At 31.3% G+C, this 21,261-nt stretch overlaps 1 protein-coding gene across 3 annotated transcripts in view; it reads left to right on the top strand.

Annotated features, from left to right (window-relative positions):
* LOC127280923 (homeotic protein antennapedia-like) overlaps positions 1 to 21,261 on the top strand; it is a 364,206-nt gene that overhangs the window by 189,263 nt on the left and 153,682 nt on the right. For 2 of the 3 annotated variants that reach the window (XM_051304330.1, XM_051304328.1), the window contains exon 1: positions 14,987 to 15,385. The exons of the other annotated variant lie outside the window; for it this stretch is intronic. The gene's annotated coding sequence lies outside the window, so the exon portion shown is untranslated. Of the gene's footprint in view, positions 1 to 14,986; positions 15,386 to 21,261 lie in introns of those variants that run through there. 3 annotated transcript variants of the gene reach the window in all.

Genomic DNA, 21,261 nt, shown 5'->3' with positions numbered 1-21,261 from the left:
TTCTGGAAAAAAACAAGTTTGGATAATAATTACCTATAAAAAAAAGTACGAAAAGTATTTTGTAATGAAAATTGTCTGTACCTTGAACCTTGAATCAATACTTGTCCTAGTTTTTACAAATAACAATAATAACCCACTTGGAAAGATTCCCCGGAAAGTGCCCCCTGGAGATTCTATCAGAATTCCGTCGGAATTCCATCGGAGTTCCAAAAAATTCTGCCGGAATTCCGATTAATTTTTTTTTCAAAATTTTTAGAGTCCTAATTCCGTCGGAATTCCGTCGGAAGTTCCGGTGGAAATTCCTTGGAACGCCGATGGAATTCCGACGAAATTACGTTGGAAGTTCCGGCGGAATTCTGATAGAACCTCCAGGGGGAGCACTTTCTGGGGGAATCTTTCCAAGTGGAAAACTTGGACCAATTTTTTTTTATATTTTACTACTTCAACATATTTGGAAAATTAATAAGGGAAAACAATTATTAACATTTATTTTCGATAATTCCAATGAAAAGAAATAAATCGGTCACTTAGGATTTAAAAGACATTTTTTATTCTCCACCTCCCTTTTGGGTGACGCCTCAGAGGAAATAAACTTAGGCCAAAGGGACTGATCGGAACGGACATTAGATGTCGTTGGAAAATAAAGACAAAGCGTTTTCGTGTGTTCCGGACACGTCTATGCCAGAAAAATGGCGTAGGTGCATAAAACAAAGGGTCCTGAGTATACGAAATTGGTGTGACGTCTTGAGGGGTTGTTGAAAGATCTCCAAAAAAAATTCCATATTTAATTCTAAGAACTATTTTTTTAATTCCATTTTTTTCATTCCATTTTTTTTTGGTAGAAAATATTTTTTTAGTAATTTAAGAATTGATATAAAGAAAATAAACATTGTGATACCCTTTTAGGAGTGTCATTTGCCCCCTTCCCCGTAATTTTTGGGGGTAAATGAGAAATGGTTTTGCTCGACACTTCCTGACTGGATGAACAGTGATAGGGAGGTGTCAAGTCATCCATAAAGAATGCCGACTAGAGGGTGTTGAGCACGATTTTAAGTTTTACACCATTTGCAGAATGAGCCGACATTATTTTTCTTCTTCTTTTTTTTTTTTTTTTTGCATGGTATATTTATCGCTACATACATTTTGGAAGCAGCGACATTCAATTTATGTGAAAGTCGCGTAATGGTCTGCCACCGCAACGCGAGAAAAGCACCATACCTATACACCGAACCCTCTTCTCATCTACGTTTCCGGTACAGACCCTATTCAAGACCTCTCTCTCTCTCTCTCTCTCCCTCTATGTTCCACATTTACCAGTAGTACTGATTAAAGATAAAAAGCGAATCAATTAGTTAACCGATTTTTTTTTATCTTTTGATGATTCAAATCCTAAATTTTTGTAAATATTTCGATATTTTTATTGAATTTGTTTCTATATTATTGATGAAAAAGAATTGTTTTATTTCACAACAATTATTGATTTTGATCCAAGAGTCGGTTGATGCGATAGAGAAGCTTCCAAAGCGTCCCCGCAGATGGCGCATCGTTACATTTCCTTTTTTTTTAATTCTCTACAACAATTATTATCCGATATAAATTTTCCGATCTCATCAATTTTCGTATTATCGCATTCGGTAGACTTGTAAGTCCCTCACGACTGTTTATCCTTGATGATGGATGAATGAAGCAAAAAAAGAAAAACGGATATTTCAGAACTTTCGAGAGCTCGAGATTGGGAAAAACGAACGCGTATATTGGACGGTGACGTGGAAGGGTGAAGAATGAGAAGGTGGTGGAAAACCCAGGGGTAAAGGAAAGCGCTTCGCCATGTTGTGAAGGATGAGGGAAGTTAGGGGGATGAAAGGGGACAAGGGAGGTATGGGGAGAGGGGGCAGTAGGAGGAATGAAAAAGACGAAGAGGGTGGAGGCACGGCTGCGTCTGAGCTGCTCACGATGTATGAGCCTTCCCTCTGCTTCTCTGGCTACCAGCAATTTTTTGTTCCTGGCCCGGTTGTATCAAATTACGATAAATATTGCGCTGCTGACGTGCAACTCGCGGGGGTGCTTATATATATACACACACACATACACATTCTACCATATCGACGAATCTGTTTTGTCTTTTCTATATTCATTTTATTAATTTTTTTTTATCTTTCCTATATCAAATTATATAAGATTTTATTCAAAAACTAAGCTATAAAATTGTTTTAATTTCCTTTTTTTATTAAAAAAAAAAATTTCTGCTGAACTAAGCAGAGGACAAAAGTAAGGATATGTTGTATAACACGAGTACATTAATATGCGTCGGCATGCTTTGTTTGTCTTTAGAGAGAACAAGGAGCGCCAGTATACGTCGACACGTTGAGCTCTGCAAAATCGTTGAGGGGGTTTGGGAGATGATTTAAATCAAGGAATATAAGAAAAACACATATAATTTTGATTAGCTTCGAAAAAAAAAAAAAATTCATATTTAATTTCAATTTTAAACGCGGAGGATATTGTCAAACATTTGCCGATGAAAATTAAACATGCGACGAGATTTAAAAATTTAATACACAAATTTTACCATATTCATAAAACTTATTCATATATTTATTTTTTACTATAGTTTTGAAAAATAATTAATCATCGATAAGTGAAAAAACTAATTGGAAGTTTTAATTAGTTAATTTTTAGTTTATTTGTATTATCTAATAGAATAGAAAAATATTTGGATAGAAAACTTCCATGGCGTCCCTGTAGATGGCGAATTAAGACTAGAGGTGAAATTTAGAAATGAAGAACTAACAAAATAGAAGTAAATTTAAATCGATGATTTTATGTAAAAACTAATGGAATTTAATTTTATTTAGCTATTGTACAGTTTAATAAGTTACTTTATAGTTTACTGTCTTCTTATAGAAGAAAAAAAAAATATTTGTACGGAAAACTTCCATGGCGTCCCTGTAGATGGCGCATCAAGCCTGGACGTGAAATTTAGAAATGAACTAACAAAATAGAAATAAATCTAACTCTAGGATTTAGGATCTAATAGAATTTTGTTTTATTTAACTACTTTTTAGTTTATTTAGTAATTTTATAGTTTTTTTTTTGAAATGGAATAAAAAAAAAACATTTGGACAGAAAACTTCTATGGCCTCCCTGTAAATGGCGCATCGAGAATAGAAAAATATTTTAGACAGAAAACTTCCATAGCGTCCCTGCAGATGGCGCACAAAGTAAAAAAGTATACAAATGAAGAAATCACAAAATAAATCTAAATGTTTTATGATTTAAAAAAAAAAAAACTAATAACCAACTCAATTAGTAAATTCGACATAGAATTTCGAAATATATTTCTTGAGTAAGACATATACCAGCATGAATAATGAATAAAATGACTAATGTGTGTTTAAAATTCTTTTCCAAGTACTAATCAACAATTCAGGATTGCAAAAAAAAAAAATATTTTTTTGGTACACCGAAAAATTTGAAGTCCAAGAAAAGTGTAAAGAAGAAGAAGAGGCGGAAATGAAAGAAAAGTTGTGAAAGACGTGCGAATGACGTGGGGTAGGTTAAAAAACGTTGAAGGGGAGGTGGGTGGGTCCAAAGTTATATATCCACTGCAGAAGAAGATATGTACACACATATATATATATATATCCACAGAGGCGGTGTCTCTCACTATGTTGGATATGCGTGCACCAGAGAGGATAGAAAACTTAACACGAACGCAAGAGAGAAGAGAATAATGGCGGGAAAGAGATGAAAATAAAGTTGGAAAGAGAAGGTGGTAAATGGTGTATGTGTGTATGTATGTTGGGATGAGAGAGAGAGAGAGAGAAAGACAAAAAGAGGCGGATGGAGGTGTATGGTGGGGGATGACAGAGATGAATTCGTTTCATTTCACGCTGGGAAGCTCTCGCGTTCCCCGCGTCCGATGATTTACTGGGCTACAATGTGGTAACCCATGATTTATAGCTACCAACACGCCGCCTCGCTTCTACGCCATACCTGGTCCATAACCACGTATATATGCGTCAGATTGTGCGTCCAGAACTTGTCTCGTACCTGTGCATTTCTTAGCAGCGTGAGGACGCAAGGGGATGATACTCTCTTCGACTCTATATATACATGCTCCACGAATCTTTACGTTGCCATCTTGTGAGAAACTTGCTTTTTCTCTTCTTCATCTCTCTTTTTTTTGCCATTCGAAAATCATCAGATTTATTCATTCTATTTATATTTAGAAAAAAAAATATTATTATAGCTTCTAAAGCGTCCCTGCAGATGGCGCGCCATTGGCGCTAAATTTAAAAATATTTCCCACTGCAAAAATTTTGGAAATGAAATTTTTTTATAATTCTCCAAAACTTGTAAACGAATAATATTAAGGGAGGAAACACGAATAGAGAATATTATGTCTCGTGGTTTGCTCGACCCATTTGTGGTCACCCTCGCCATCAGAAGGCGTCAAATCGCTCGGTCAACCCTAACGTGACCATATCCCTTGGCTTGAATGGTCAAAATGGACCCCCAAGTCGTCTGACATAACTGCAATTATATTACACAAGTAAAATAAACGATGTGCAAGAAGCAAGTCTCGACGAAGCCACAGAGCCAAGTCTAGAAACTGTATACGCATATACAAACAAACAAGAATCTCTCTCTCTCGAGAAGTTATATAGAAGCAAGCCAAGCTACCAAGAGACCAACAACAGGACCAAACTTGTAACATGTAACCCTTAACCAAAAGTGGTGGCTCGCTTTCTAGTCCTCATAGTCGAAATATATATATTGTATATATATATATATATATATACATATATACACAGAGAGATGTTACTGATTTCACTATGGTTAAAACTTACGCCTTGCCCATTTCCCTCACCAGTACCCTCCCCTTAAAACCCTTTACTGCAACCATATATAGCACGAGTTGAGAGATTTATCACGACCGCGAAAACTTTGCCTATATTGCTGCTGATTCGCGGCATCCCAGTTATTTATGTCTATACTCTACACGAGAAAGATATATTTTCGACAAATAACAATTTATATCAGGGCCAACTATAAAGCTGACTTTGTTAGAAATTTTTATTGAGCTTTGTTAATATTTCTTTTTAAAATGGAAAATTTTAGAAAAATTATTTCTCTTAAAAAATATTGTCATTATAGAATAAACAAATATTCAAAATACTTTTAACAGTATAACATTTTTTAATTTTATATATATTAAATATTAATATTGTAAAGGAAATTCCAATAACTGAAAAAGTACTAACATTAATAGTGTGAGAAGCAGAGTTGCCAATGACCCTACCTAAACGCTACTGCGCTTGCGCTACGACAACTCTCTTATAGGTCGAAAAAAGCGCGCTTATATAAAATGCTTAATAATAAGAAAACGTTAATAAAGCAATATAAAACTATTTTCACTATTGAATTTATTTTTTTTGTTAATTATATTGCTTCATAATAAAAAAATATTAATTTACTTAATGTGCTTATGCATGTAAAAATAATAATAATAATAATAATAATAATAATATTAATAATTTTATTATATTTGTATCATTACCTATTGTTATTATTTTTTTATAAAATATATAATCTATTATTATTATTATCAATTTAATATTTATTAATTAATTATGTAATATATTATTTATTTTTGTTATTGTCATTAAATTGTTATTTATTAATTGTCTATGATATATGACATATATATTTTTTTAAAACTTTAGCGAAATTTTTTTGTACTTTTTTATGAGAAAAATTTGAATTGGGAAAAAAGTATAAAAAAAATTCGATTCATTTTTTTGAAATATATAGATGTATTACATTCATAGATATATTTAATAATAATTTATTGAAAATAATGATAATAATAAATATTATGTTGATGATAATAATAATAATAGATTATGAATATTTTATTTAAAAAATAATTATAATAATGATATAAATATAATAAAATTATTATTATTATTATTATTATTATTATTATTATTATTATTATATACTTAAGTATATTAAGGAAATTAGTATTTTTTTATTAGGAAGCAATATAATTAACAAAAAAAAAATTCAATAGTGAAAATAGTTTTATATTGCTTTATTAACGTTTTCTTATTATTAAGCATTTTATATAAGCGCGTTTTTTTCGACCTATAAGAGAGTTGTCGTAACGCAAGCGCAGTAGCGTTTAGATAGGGTCATTGGCAACTCTGGTGAGAAGCTTCCGTGGCGTCCCTGCAGATGGAGCGCCAATGGCGCTAAATTTAAAAGTCATATTTCTTAAATCCTAAACAAAACTGAGAAAATTATAATACTTTCTCATATCTGATATTAAAATGTAAAGTAGAAAAATATGAAAATTATTTTATTTAAAAATACTTAGTTTGAAAAAGACTGGAAGAAAATTACAAAATGCTTTAAATTAATATTTCAATTTTCCCTTTCCTTTGAGAATTCCAAGTCTTATTGTTGTGAATTAATATACATGACAACTTTTCATTTCCTACGGGAATTTCTCCCTTTGGAAGTCTCTCCCTTGCTTTTCGAGAAACTCCTATATGAAAGCTGACATATTCGTATATTTAATGCCCTTAAGGGTGGTGACTGTTTTAATGAATAGATTCCTTTTCTACTTTCACAATATATATATATATAAACCTTAAACTTTTCAATTATTCCAAACTCAAAATTTCTCAAAATTTAATTTATTCTTCAATTATTTTTTAAGGGAGAAATTTTTTTTTTCATTTAATTAGAAATTCAATTTTTTTCAATTTCTATTTATTGGCATTTAGTTATTACAAAATTATTTTAAAGGCATTTCAGCTGTTAAAATAAAAGGGTAAACTAACCTCAAAAAAATCTAACGTTTAAAACTTTTAAAAAAATTTCCTTCTTTTAAAAATCATTTTTTATAAAAGAGGTGAAAGATAATGCTATTATTATGTGATTTTGTTGTGGTGGATAAGTTCAGTCATCCCTCACGTTTAGCGGCAATGAAATGCGCGAGACGAGTTGTAAAACACGACAGGCAAATGAGAATGTACGCGGAAAGGAGTGAGCGTCGTGGGTCGTTGCAATGTGAGGGGGGAGAGTGGGTAAAGGGGTGACCTGAACGCGTGTCGCTATGAACTCGATTTTACGCTACCCTTAAGCCAACTTCGCGATTTATAAAATTTATCGTTCCCGCCTCTTTTTCTTGATTTACGTACAAGTTTGCAAAAAAAAATTAAAAAATGTTTTTCCCTCTGTGATTCTGTTTTTAATATATACAGCAATTTGCACACACATAATCATTATTATACCAAACTTAATTTTTCCATTAGAAAGAGAAAAACTAATTTATAAAAAAACATTAAATTAGAAAAACAAATAAAGAATATAATAATAATAATAAATACAATTTTATTAATTTTTATCAAAAACAAAAAAATGTACATTTTATATTTTAAAAATATTTCATATTTTTAAATTTTTGATTTGACTTTTACGATCCAATTTTATATAGGAAATATTTAAAGACTGATGGCAGTAATAATTTCTGATTTGGCGGTTTTTTTTTTTTTTATTTAAGAGATCCTTGTCAGCAGGAATAATATGTGGAAGGACAATTTTGATTTGCGAGACGGGTAGCATATTTTTCTAGGTTTCTGGGTTTTATATATATATATATATCGCATGCACTTGTGGTTGTATGATCGCGGTACGTATAACATAAAAATAAGCTCATATGGCTCGCTGGTAACCGTGCGAGGGTGTGAAAAGCTGGGCGATATCATAAAAGTAAATGTAGCAATAAAACGTATCAGAGAATATTGAAAAGGATCGATACGACGTTTTCACACACTTAAAGTTTTACTAGTCAATTTTGTTTTTTTTTCTGCACAAAAAAGTATACTTTTGACAATTTTTTTTTTTTCATAAATAAATATTATATTATTGTTAAATATATTTTTAAAAAAATTTAATTTATTTTACAAAAAACAAGTATATAGTTTGATTGCTTTTTAAAAATGAATTTTTACGTTATACTTTATACTATTTTTATATCAAGAATAAAAGTTGTTGAAAATTGGTAAAATAATAAATTACGATTTGGTTTTCATAAAAAACACTTTTTTGTCGATGATCCTCCTGCTGCATCTGAAACAGAAAAAAAAAATTAGAAATTTTACTTTTGCCTTATACTTTTATTGGAACTGTATTTAAAAAAAATTTAATTTATTTACAAAAACAGTTTCCGTAGTAATATTTAATTATTATTGATAATAATTATTATTTTTTTATATTATTATAATTATTATTGAAAGTTAAAAAAATAATTCTTTGATTTAAAAATTTTTGACTGCGCAGCTAGTTGGCTGAATTTTTTTTTTCGCTGATGATATATTTGATTCTAAAAGTATAATGTTTTTATAAATTGCACTAACAGTTCATCGATCGTTTCGCAATTGGCACATATATAAAAGTTCATGAATGAAAATCGAAATGCGAGTCCACTAAAACAACATACAATATAAAAACACGCGATTTCTTTAATGTGCGCGCCTTTCACACACATGCTCGCGGGCCTTGAATCTTTGATATTTATGTATAAGTATTATTCAGATTCGTTCCATCTTTTTTTGAGAACTCTATGCCAGTAAATACATACTTTATGGACATTTTTTATTTTTAAAGAAAAAATATTTTTTAATATAAAAAAAGAAATATTTTTTTTTGAAATAAGAGCAAAATTCTTCTTTTTGAAAATGAAATTTTTTTTTTATACAAAATTCTCCTGAAGAATGTTTTCTCCTTTTCTTTTTCTGTAATCACGTTTTCTTAGTAAACAAAATCTGTATATTTTGTAAGTGAAATTTATTGTATGAAAGAATAATGTTTGGAAAAAAAAAGCGTAGAAGAAAATTCAAACTTTGGGACTCTATAGGGAAGTTTATATCCTCAAGACTATCGGCCGGAAGATTGTGGAGCTTATCAGAAGAAAAAAAAGAGGGGGGGTGGGAGGAGAGGCGAAAGTCGTAAGTTCGTACTGAATGACAGAATTCATGCCATAGAGTTGCCTTGGCACACTGTGAATGGAGCTGGCGGAAGGGCTTCGGAAATTAAACGTCTCAGAGATGGTCTTTTTTCGCGGGTGTGTAATCTACGACCGTTCCTTCGCGAGCAGCCTTTCTTCTTCGTTCAAGTCTCTTCTTCTTCTTCTCGTTCTCTATCTCTCCTTCTTCTACTTTTTTTTCTTCTTTCTTCTTTTTTTTCTTCTTCTTCTCTGTATTCTTCTTCTGCTGCTGTAGAAAGAGCCAAAGACCTGCCATGGTGGGCAGGACAATTTCCTTTGCGATAAGGAAATAGATCGAGCCAAAAGATAAGCGAGATCCTTTCTTTATGTATACGTATGTATGTATGTGTGTATGCACCTTCGTTTTCTTCAGACACAGGTCGCGTGTACTTATTGCGCGCACCTCTCTTACAAAGGTAAACCTGTAGGTATTCTCGTACTTTTGCAATTTATCTTAATACTATATAGTTGCAAAGTATACATTTCATGTGCGCTAGGAATCCAAATGGCGCTTGAAATTATTCTTTCTCACTTAAACCACACAATTTTATTTATTTCACACTCGCCAAAAGAAAAACATTCTCAAACGTTATATATTATTCTCTCTCTCTCTGAATTATATATATAAAGAAAAATATTCTTATTCCGTGATGAAAAGAAAATTCCTTTTTTTTTTTTTGCAAAAATTGGAGGTTATGTTCGATTTCAAATCGATATATATCGATCGACTACAAAATTTGATTGGTCGATTGTTTTCTATAAGAAGAAGTCTAAATAAATGTAAAATAGTATAGTAAATTCTTCAAAGTGGTGCGCAATTACTGAGTGATCTTGTTTACACGTTTTGGTTAAAAAAAAATAGAAAATGACAAGTTGAGACAAGCAACCGTTTCATGCTCCGATAATTCTAAGTTTGGTATCTGGTCTACAGACAACAGTTGACCTTTGAGGTCGATGTAAATCGAAGGTATACGGTAAAGGTAATTTTCTGGGTGCGCCTCTCTCTCATAGAGAAATTGCTGCCACTATTAAAGAACACTATATGTATTTCAAGTTGGATAACTTAGCAAAACGTGCAAGTAGCATTCAACTTTTGTAAAAGTATCTTCGAGGTAAGGACAGTAAGCGTCGTATATATATATATACATACATATACACGCACAGAAGCGGTACTTTGAGAATCTAGCCATCTAACCATTATTGACTATTGACTATCGATACTCACTTGTATGTATAGCCCACTCGACCGACACGCCATTTATAGGAACTTCGCAGCAAATCGCAATCGCAAGCGTTCGCGTATATGGGAAAAACCACGCTGTAGGTATGCGCGGCTTATTTCTCCTTCGACAGGGAACAAGGTCTGTGTGATTCGTGCCGATCGTGCGATTCGTGATTCCTAGACTCGAGAAAAGACTATTTTTCATACAAAAAAAAAACCCCCGATTTTTCACGCACAATACATAAATGTAGAGAAGAAAATCAAAAAAAAATTTAAATTTAGCGCCATTGGCGCGCCATCTGCAGGGACGCCATGGAAGCTATAATGATTTGATTTTCTATCACAGTCGCTATTTAATTTTCAGTGCATCAAAAATGTGCCTCGTAGTTTGCGCCACATTCTATGTCGTTTATTTTGAGTTGCAACAAAAATAAAAACTAGGTTATAACTAATTAATTGAATTAATTTTAAGGTTATGTTAAAATAACCAAAACTAATTCAATAATCAAATTTGTTTATTTCTTTTGCTAAATATAACCTTTCGGAACTTCAATTTTTTTTTAACATAAAAATATTAATATCAAATCATCAAGTGTGATATGTAATTTGAAATTCTTGTTAGTTTAAAAAACAAAATTGGATAGAATTTGCAAAAATACAATTTCGTATATATGCGAGAATTGCTTTTATTTATAATTAAACTCGGAAAAAAAAGAAATACATCAGAAAAAATTTTTTTTTTATATTCTCATATCAAAAATGTTGTATTCAAATTGTTCAAAGCCAGTAAATTAAAAATAATTATCAATTACAACCCTTAGAAATCCCTAAACACAATTCCAAGTGAAAAATAATTTAAATATCCAAAGAACACATAATATCTATAACCAAAAGGATATATACCCAAGGGATATATTAAAGATCATAACCAATTGCATATTTAAAGTCACAGTTTTACAAAAGAAGAAAAAAGGATTTTACATTTTGACTTTCGTCAAAATATTTTGACAAAAGTTTTTCACGCAACTATAAACTGATCATTTGTAGTATAAGGACACTCTCAGTGGGTTGCCTATATAGTCCTTGATGTTCTCTCTGCGCTCCATTATTGTTTCCGCTCGAGATTATAGGGTTGAGAGGGGGGTCTTTATTGTTCGGTGAGGGAGAGAAGGGGGGGTTGGATGGCGGTAATATAGGTACGTTCATTCAGCCAACGGCCACTGTTCCTACTCCATAGGCTTGGAACACCTGTTGGCGCTTGTGATTATGACCGCAATAACATTCCGTCAAACTGTAAATGCCCTCCCGGAACTCACTATAACCTTCGTTTATACCTTCCTCCACCGAACAATGAATTTTAAGTAGAAAAGTTTCTTTTTCCAATTTTTCTTTTTTTTTTTTCCCCTGAAACATTTCATTTAGTTTCAATTCTTAAATTTTTTTTTCAGATTTTAAAAAAAGTATATCATAAATATAGTGTTTTAAAAATGACATCTTGCATCCGCGTAACTTCTTCTTTGCACACGTGTCTGAATGTTTTTTGGGTCAGTCATAAATATTGGTAAAAATCTGCTTGGGGGAAAAATTTGTCTGGGTGTGTGTGCTTTTTTTTGTTGACCATATGACAGTGACCTTCCTGGCAAAAATTTAAAAATTTGGCGGGTGGCGTCACATTTATGCGGGTCGTCCAATTGTAATAAAACATTTATTACATTTATATGACCCATCAGACATATTCTCAGAAACAGGTCAACATTTCTGCTATGTGTCACATGATTGACGATCCGATTTTAAATTCGGAGTGAAAAATTTTTTAACCAAAAAAAGCCAAATTCACACGAACAAATCCAGTGTTTTTATAATTGAATTTGTAATTCAATTCACTTATATGGTAAATTGAGCCGGTACAAAAGTTTTTCCCGCTACCCTCATGCAATATATATATATACACATACGCGCGGTCCAGTTTTCACATTGCCATTGCCGCTTTAAATTGGATTCGTGAGAGAGGTTTGAAAACCCCTCGCCTCCACCACCCTTTTAAACTCGGGGAGATTGTGTGTTGCAGGTTCACCAACGGCCAATTCCAGCGTCCGCCAACGGATTTAAATCGAGCCCCCGCACGTAAAACTCGCTTCAAAATTTAAAGCTGAAAATACTCGGTTCGCCTGATGGAGTCGCCCCCTAGTATTTCATTTGATATTTATTCGTTGCTCCTGCTGAAAAATTTCAAACAGCAAATCCTACTCTTGCAGGTTTTTTGTTATTTTTTTTTTTTTGTTTTTTTTTGGAATGGACAGTTTTCGAGAAGATACCGTTATTATGGCGCATGACGCAACGAGTGCTATCGACAACATTGAAATATATTGCACGCTAAATTATTTTCCGGGCACACCAAATCAATGAATCGGTTTTCTTTCCCTCTTCTCATGTATCTATTTTTATCAGGAATGGTAAAATAACTAAAACTATACTTGCGGAAAATAAATTAAAAGATTATTTCGATTTTAGAATTCCCTGTCAATTGTTTCATCAAAAAAAAAAATTTGTACCGCATATCGATGTTTCTCTATATATAGCTATATATGCAGCAGGGAACGTCAACTACATCCAATTGCAGCATACAGCAAAACCACCACGTGACTGTGTAAACGTGTTCGCGAGCAGCGCAACAAATCACCATTACTCGATGTGTATCGCGACGCTATATAATTATACCTATAACGCCAAGCACCAGGTAATGGCTCAATCCTGCACGTGCATGTGATGATAACTAGCCAACAACTCGCTTTGGGATTGGAGGTTTATGCTTTATTTACCAAATTCAAGTATATAGTCTAGATTGCTTTTTAAAAGTCACGCGGATTTTTACGACATATAATACTATATTTTTAACTCAGGAATAAAAGTAATCAAAAATTGATAAACTTTAAGGGAAGCAATTTGTGACAAGCAGAAAAAAATGTATGCAAAAAGTGTGACATAGGGGGGGGGGGGGGTTAAAATAGTAAAAAATAGTGTGACGTAATTTGTAATTACGACGTGTGTACTACTTTTTTATATCAAGAATAAAAGTTGTTGAAAAATGGTAAAATAATAATTACGATTTGGTTTTCATTAAAAAACATTTTTTGTCGATGATCCTACTTCTGCATCTGAAACAGAAAAAAAAATTACAAACTTACTTTGCCTTCCTTGTAAATCTATAGATTTATTATATTTCACCAATAAAATAAAGTAATGAACGCCTCTCCTGCTGCACCTGAAATAAAAAATATAAATCTTTCTTTCAAAACTATAAAGACTAAATTGAGTCTTGTAGGTTATACTAACACGTGGGACAGTTAGAATTTTTACCGCTAGATTGCGCTAATCCCGATGACGTAATTTGTCGACGGTCCCTTACGACGTGTGTACTACTATTTTTATATCAAGAATAAAAGTTGTTGAAAATTGGTAAAATAATAATTACGATTTGGTTTTCATTAAAAAACCTTTTTTGTCGATGATCCTCCTTCTGCATCTGAAACACAAAAAAAAATTAGAAACTTACTTTGCCTTCCTTGTAAATCTATAGATAAATTATTATATTTCACCAATAAAATGAAGCCTCTCCTGCTGCACCTGAAACAAAAAATATAAATATTTCTTTCAAAACTATAAAGTCTTATAGGTTATACTAACACGTGGGACAGTTAGAATTTTTACCGCTAGATTGCGCTAATCCCGATGACGTAATTTGTCGACAGTCCCTTACGACGTGTGTATACTACTATTTTTATATCAAGAATAAAAGTTGTTGAAAAATGGTAAAATAATAATTACGATTTGGTTTTCATTAAAAAACATTTTTTGTCGATGATCCTACTTCTGCATCTGAAACAGAAAAAAAAAATTAGAAACTTACTTTGCCTTCCTTGTAAATCTATAGATTTATTATATTTCACCAATAAAATAAAGTAATGAACGCCTCTCCTGCTGCACCTGAAACAAAAAATATAAATCTTTCTTTCAAAACTATAAAGTTAGGTTATACTAACACGTGGGACAGTTAGAATTTTCACCGCTAGATTGCGCTAATCCCGATGACACTTACCTTCAATCACTAATAGACAAGTCGCACTATTTTGATGTTTTCCAGAAAAAAAATCCTGTACAAACAATAGTAATAAATTAATAGAAAAAAGGAAATACAATTGGGAAAAAATAAACAAAAAAAGAGACAATGAGACAGAGCCAAAACTTCTAACCTAGAAAAGTGAGACAGCCATATCGAACCAAGAGGGAAACTCCACCTCTCCCCTCGCGCCATTAACAACGCCCTTGCATATAAATCCCGTTTTATCGGTGTGAGGCTCCCGGTCGTCGTGTGTGAGACTCATACATCTCTTTTTCTCTCTCTTGACCATAGTGACTCGTATTTGTTCTCTGTCTCTCCTATGTGTGTTCCCCGCCCTTGCTAGACGTGGGACAGCACCCGAAGCGGGGGGGGAGCGAGGGGAAGGGAAGAGAAGGGGGGGCTCAAGAGCCCCGGGTTTCGATGATGAGGGACGTGTTGGGGTAAAGAGGGTATAAACCCATGGTACTGCGGGGATAGGTGGGGAGAGAGAGAAAGAGCACGAGGAGCAAGCGAGCGGAGGCAGCGCCGCGTGGCGGCTCTAGGTGGGGACTATCGGCCGTAAACCATCCGCGGTGAACATTTAACTCACGTATTGCCATCCGACAAGTTTGCTTTGGCCCGCGAGAGAGCGTCACTCGACCGAGCGACGAGCCACTTCCGCGATAAGGATAAAAAGCCCCGTGGCTCCGGTGCATCCGCGTGGCAACTCTCACACAATATATAATAATACATCAATATTTTATTTTTTTGGCCCATTTGACCTTAAATTTCTAACCTAATAAATTAAAACAAAAAAAAAGAAGAAGAAGAAAAATAAACCCCTTTAGGAAAAAAAAAAACTACTACGACGGATGTCGCGGTTTCTCGTACAGGTCTCTTCTACGAATATCACACAAATACACGCACGAGGATGGAAGAAACGCGGATCCAGAACCTTTGGCAAATGAGCCTCTTCTGTCGCTGAACTTCCGTCGATAAAACGGTAAGTCAGAGATCAGAAATCAAGGCTTAAAAAAAAAATTAAGGGGGAAATTTTTTTTTTTTTGGCGGGAAAATCCGGTGCCGTGTATGTATATAGTTGTGAAGAATCTTAGATGGTGTTCGAATAGCGAGCTCCCGCCATAATATGTTCGGGATTGCACGTGCTCCGTCGGGTATCTGGTTTCATCGAGACCGTCGCATGGGGAGCTGGGAATGGATGGCTCAGGATGTAGGTCAGTTCGAGATAGAATTGAAGGAGAGATTTATTCGCGACGAATGATGATAATAATGATTTTTTATGGGATTATTGAGTAAATATAAAATCTAGTGTTCTATACATTTATAGAATGTAAATTATTAGTTTTAAATATTTCGAAAAAAAGTTGCCAAATTTTTAATATTTTCTGTGATTATTTATATTTTAAAATAGAAAAGGATTTTATTAGGTTTAGGGGGTTTATTCAGTTTTGAATATATATCACCGCGTGTCTTGCATGTAACAGGTGTATAAATAAGAAATTTTGTAGGTAAATTTTTCAGGCAAAGGAGAAAGAATCGGACGATAGATTTTTAAGACTGGCATGCATGTTATTGTCTTCTAAAATTGTAAAAAGTTAATAGTTTTACCGTCAATTTATTTACTTTTTATTTACTGTCATAGTTATTTTTTCTCATTCTTGGATATGTGAATTCAATTGTAACAGTAGGAATAATTTTGAGGTTAGAATCAGTAGTTCTTAGGGAGCTACAATGATTTATCTATTTTGAGGTTAGAATCAAGAGTTCTTAGAGAGCTACAATTTATCTGTTCTATGCTTCATGATTATGATTTAAAATTGACTTGTTAAAATTATTATTTCCCTATGAATTTATAGTAAAATATAATTTTTACATAACTAAAATAGAAATAATTCAAGTAATTTATATTACATGTTGATTTTTATCCGAACCAAAATTTTTTTCCATTATTTTTGTTGGTCTGTTAAATTTTGGTCCGGATCATAAAAATCACACAATTTTTTTTCCTTGATTTAATTAATTCAATAAAAAAAAAAGTAATCATAGTATTTAGAAAAAAAAGTAATTGTATTAAAAAAATAAAGTAATTATATACTTTATAAAGTCTAGTATTTAAAGAATATCTTGATATATTTTGTATATAGTGTTTTCTATGTTTGTTAAAAACTAAGGTCGTTCATGATTCAACTCATTAAGCATAGAATAACTCTTATCAAAACAATTATATAGTTTATCCTCGCAGTAATTAACAAACTGCAAAAGGTAAAAAAATGATAAGGCATGTAATTTTCATGTTTTACAGAACGAAACAAAAACCTAACCTCAATTTTATAATACCCATTTTTTGCACAATTCAAATTCAATATTGTATTTAAATAAAAATAATTGCAAAGGCAAATATTTGAAAATTATATATATAATTTTAAAATTGTACCTAAAATTTAGAAAATTATTTTCTTTCATAATGTAATTTATTATCTCAACCCAAAAAAAAATCCAGGGAGATAATTTTTACTATCGATTTTTAAACAAAGATTGAAAATAAAGTAACTTAATTATGGAAAAATAAAAGTTAGAGATTTTTTTTTATTGTATAAATCTTTGGGAATGAAAACTAAAAAAACAAAGTATGAAATTCTTTATTCTTGACAAAGGAAGATCTACTTCGAATATCTCATTTTTCTGCCCTAGAAAACGTTTTAGCTGACACAGCAAAATGATACATTGCGGCGCTGTGGAGAAGTTGCCGTCGCAACACTATAAGTTTGCGCTTTTATGGCAATCTTACATGCGAATCACATATTATTCTCAAAAAATTTAATGTTAAAAGATTTATAATATCATATCGTTAATATTATAAATATACCTAGAGGGAAAAATAATACTTTTTTTTATGGAGTATTAACACTTTACTATCATTTGCATATATCACAATAAAGCCATTATTATGAATAAATCTTATTTATTTTTTAATATTTTTGTTGTGACGATGTTTATAAAAGTAATCTTTAATTAATACAAAAGATTAAAATTAAATTCGAGGTAAATTAATTTCGTTTATTTCATAATTTTTGGGTATTTTATACTTTTCCTTCCAAAAATTTTTTCTTTTCGAAATTCGTTCTTTTTGAAAATATATATTTTCTAAACTATAAAATTATTACAAAAAAATGTGCTCGATTATCTTAATTCTCTAATATGTATATACCCTCATTTTTGTAAGTGAGAAAAGTTTTGAACTTATTTCTTCAGTATTCACCGATAACAAATTTCTTCCAAACGTATTTTTGAAAAGTAGGATACGCTTTTTTTTAACAATAAATTTATTTCCTATTCAGCAAAACTTTGTGTAGTATGTAAACCCGGAAGTTCTCAAAAAGTCGATCCTATTTCTGTTCCTTTGCGATCCTCTCTGTATTTCTCTATTCGATTTTCTAACCGAAAATAAAGCGTCTTTCGTGTCCCATGTGAAATAGGTGCTGCAACGCCTGACGGAGGTCATAAATAAGGATCCGACGGTCTACGCGGCTGCAGGTCGTGATAAGCGTTCCCTTACCCCCCCTCCCCCTGCCCCCTTTTTAGTATTATGCGCCATCTATATAGGCCAAAAAAATTCTCTCTATTGCTATAAATATTAGCAGAAAAAAAATCAATTAGAATAACATTTTAGCAATTTTTTTTGTATTAACCAAATTTGTTAATTATTAATTTATTTCAAATAATTGAGCCAAATAAATTTTTGGTTGATTCAAATTTATTTTCAAACAGTCGGTATAGAAAATCTGTATAGACATTCTGTGGATTTTTAGGCAGACTGGCTAAAAATTCTGCTTTTGTAAGGAAAGTCTGTTTATTTTTTTTTTTAATTTGGATTTCTTTTATAATTTTGTGGCACACATGCGGCCATATTAGATTTTACCGTATCACGACTACCGGTGTATACAATAAGGCGTGCAATGCTACCAACTATATATATATATATAGCGAATAGGTAGCCACACAGCGCCTTCATTCCCTACGGCTAGCACGAAATAGCCATTTCTCATATCAGTTTAGCCCGACACTTTCGAGAACTTGCCCGTTTGTGCCCCCAAGCGTCGGCGTCGCGACGTCATCCAATGTACCCTACATAACCCCCTTAAGTACCAAAAACCCTCTACTTTTCCATATATAATTCGTCTGAAGAACATATTCTTTGGTAAAATTTTGTATTTTTAAACGCATATCTAAAATCTCTTCTATACATTTAAAATTTTTTTTTTTTAATATTTTACATTTTTATAATTTGAGGTTATGTTTCCGAGGCTAGTAATTTTTTTTCCCCCCACGTTTATAGAAAGAAAACTGGAACTTTTCTTCATGTTCAAAATGAGCCAAATGACATAGAATGTGGCGCCACCTACGAGGCACATTTTTGATGCACTGAAAATTAAGTAGCGTCTGTGAAAGAAAATCAAATCATTATAGCTTCCATGGCGTCCCTGCAGATGGCGCGCCAATGGCGCTAAATTTAAAATTTTTTTGATTTTTACTTTCACCCAAGAAATTATTGAAATAAAATTTATTTATGAAAGTAATAAATTATTATTAAATATGTGTTTTACAATTTTTTTTATTTGTTTTTTTGTTTATAAAGTATATCTATAAAATTATTAAATTACTATATTAAATTTTTCCTCGATTTTTCCTAATTCAATAAATATAGTAAATTATAATTTTTATATTATATTTTCGATTAATAAAATAGTTTTAATATTTTTTTTTTAAATATAATATTACGCGTATACTATTTTATGAGAGTGTAAAGTTCTAATAAAAAAAAAAAAAAAGATAAAAATTGCAGACAACATGACCTTATCCATAATCATGTCGTCTAATCATCTGTATAAATTATATACACACTAGAAAGATTTGTGTGAATGAATAAAATTGTAATAAATTTATCTTACGATATATATATTAAACTTAAAATAATTAATATTACTGAATATTACAATTTTAATGTAAATATTGTATAATATAAATGTAGTTTAATTACAATAATTTAAATCAGATAATAATAATAATCTTTCATTTACTTAATTTTTAGTAAAATTAGTAAAATTAATATTTGATTTAGTATTTTTTAATTTTTTTTTTATTAAAGTTTTAGTAAAGAATGACGAAAAAATTTATAATAATTAATAATTTAATTTAATAATAAATTAATAATAACAATATTAATAAAATTAATTAAAAATTTATAAATCATTGCTTTTATTATATATATTATATTAGAAATAGTACATTTTGAAAATATTTTAATTACTTGAAAACATATTTAATAAATATTTTATATTAATTCATGCAAAAAAATTATTATTCTTGACCTTGAAACAATTAAATTTTCCATATAGTTGAATATTCCAAAAAGTTGAAGGTATAATTCTTGGTACCTGACCTTTTCCGATATAAACAAAATTAATAATAATAAATTTTTCCCTTTTATTTTTCATATACCTGAGAAAAGAGAGGTGAGGGGAATTTTTATTGCATATCATTTCATCTAACAAATTTTAACTTCAGTTAATATTGAGTACTGTCCGAATGTACTACAACTCGGTCGCGTCTTTTTTTTCTTTCTTTTTTTATACTTTATCGTAATTTGTGCGCGATTTTCTTTCTTTCGTAATTTATTTATTTTCATTTTTTCTCTTTTCTATTTTGTGCATAATTTTATTTCTTTATTTATTTGTGCCGTAATTTTTTATTTACAATTCTTAGTTCAGTGATCAGTATTTTATATTTTTTAAAAAATATAATTTTAAAATTTGTGTGTGTGCTCGCATCTCCTCTTTTTGGAATTTTCACTATCGGATCAAAATCGATGTTATTCGGGCAGATTTGTTTAATCATATATGGAATAATAAGGTATGACGCAGAAATTTAAGTAGCACAAAATTTAATACGTGAGAAGAAAGGGACCCAAGAAGCAAAAATTATAGGTTATGTTAAAAAATTACAGGTTGTTTTACACTAAGATAATTCTTATCTTTTTGTTTACTAAATACACAAAGAGGATAAAATAAAAATTATCAAATCTCCATTACATCGAAAAACTGATTTTGATTTTAAATAATTATAAAAAGGTAAAAATATCAAAAAACATAACCTATAATTTTTTTTTCCATAGGTCCCATTCTTAAAAGCGTGTTACTGTACAATTAAAGAAGATGTTAGCAAAATATTAAATGACAATAACTTTTAGCAAAAGAAACAAGTTTCATATTTATCATTTGATACGGAAATGTTTTTTCGATTGTATTCCCTGTTTTCAACGCTTATAGATATAGATATATATATATATAACTATCGAATTTGAAACGACGAGAAATTCAACACGATCCAACAATTGGTTAAGAGCAATAAAGCAATTCTACTCACTTTAGAGAAGGTTTATTACTCTGTTCTCAACCCCAACTCTCGCTATATATGGTATATGTTGAGTGTTAGCAAAGGATTGTCATTGAAACGATGGCCACAGAACGAAAGTGGGAGAAGACATTGAATAGAGGGTTTGGGTAGAGAGAAAGAGAGAAAGAATCATGGGATGATCATGGTGTCGGCGCGCGCCGGGAGACTAACGTTTACGAGTATTTAAATGCGCCAATCCTGTTCGTTTTACGTCGGATTCAAACCTCCTGTATATATTTTCCATTATATTCCGGAAATAGAAAAAAAAAAAAAAAAAAAACAATTGCAATATAATTCATTTTCTTCACTGTGATTATGGAAAGGGAAATTAATTTTGTTATTTACTTTTCAAAATGGAAAATTAAAAAAAAAATGATTATAAAAATGAATGTCCGCTGACTATTT

The sequence above is a fragment of the Leptopilina boulardi genome, unplaced genomic scaffold (assembly GCF_019393585.1).
Source record: "Leptopilina boulardi isolate dan_hultmark-lab unplaced genomic scaffold, ZJU_Lbou_2.1 LbouV2_258, whole genome shotgun sequence".
Lineage (NCBI taxonomy): Eukaryota > Metazoa > Arthropoda > Insecta > Hymenoptera > Figitidae > Leptopilina > Leptopilina boulardi.
Note: the sequence above shows the minus strand (reverse complement) of the source record. Positions and strands in the feature narration are given on the sequence as shown.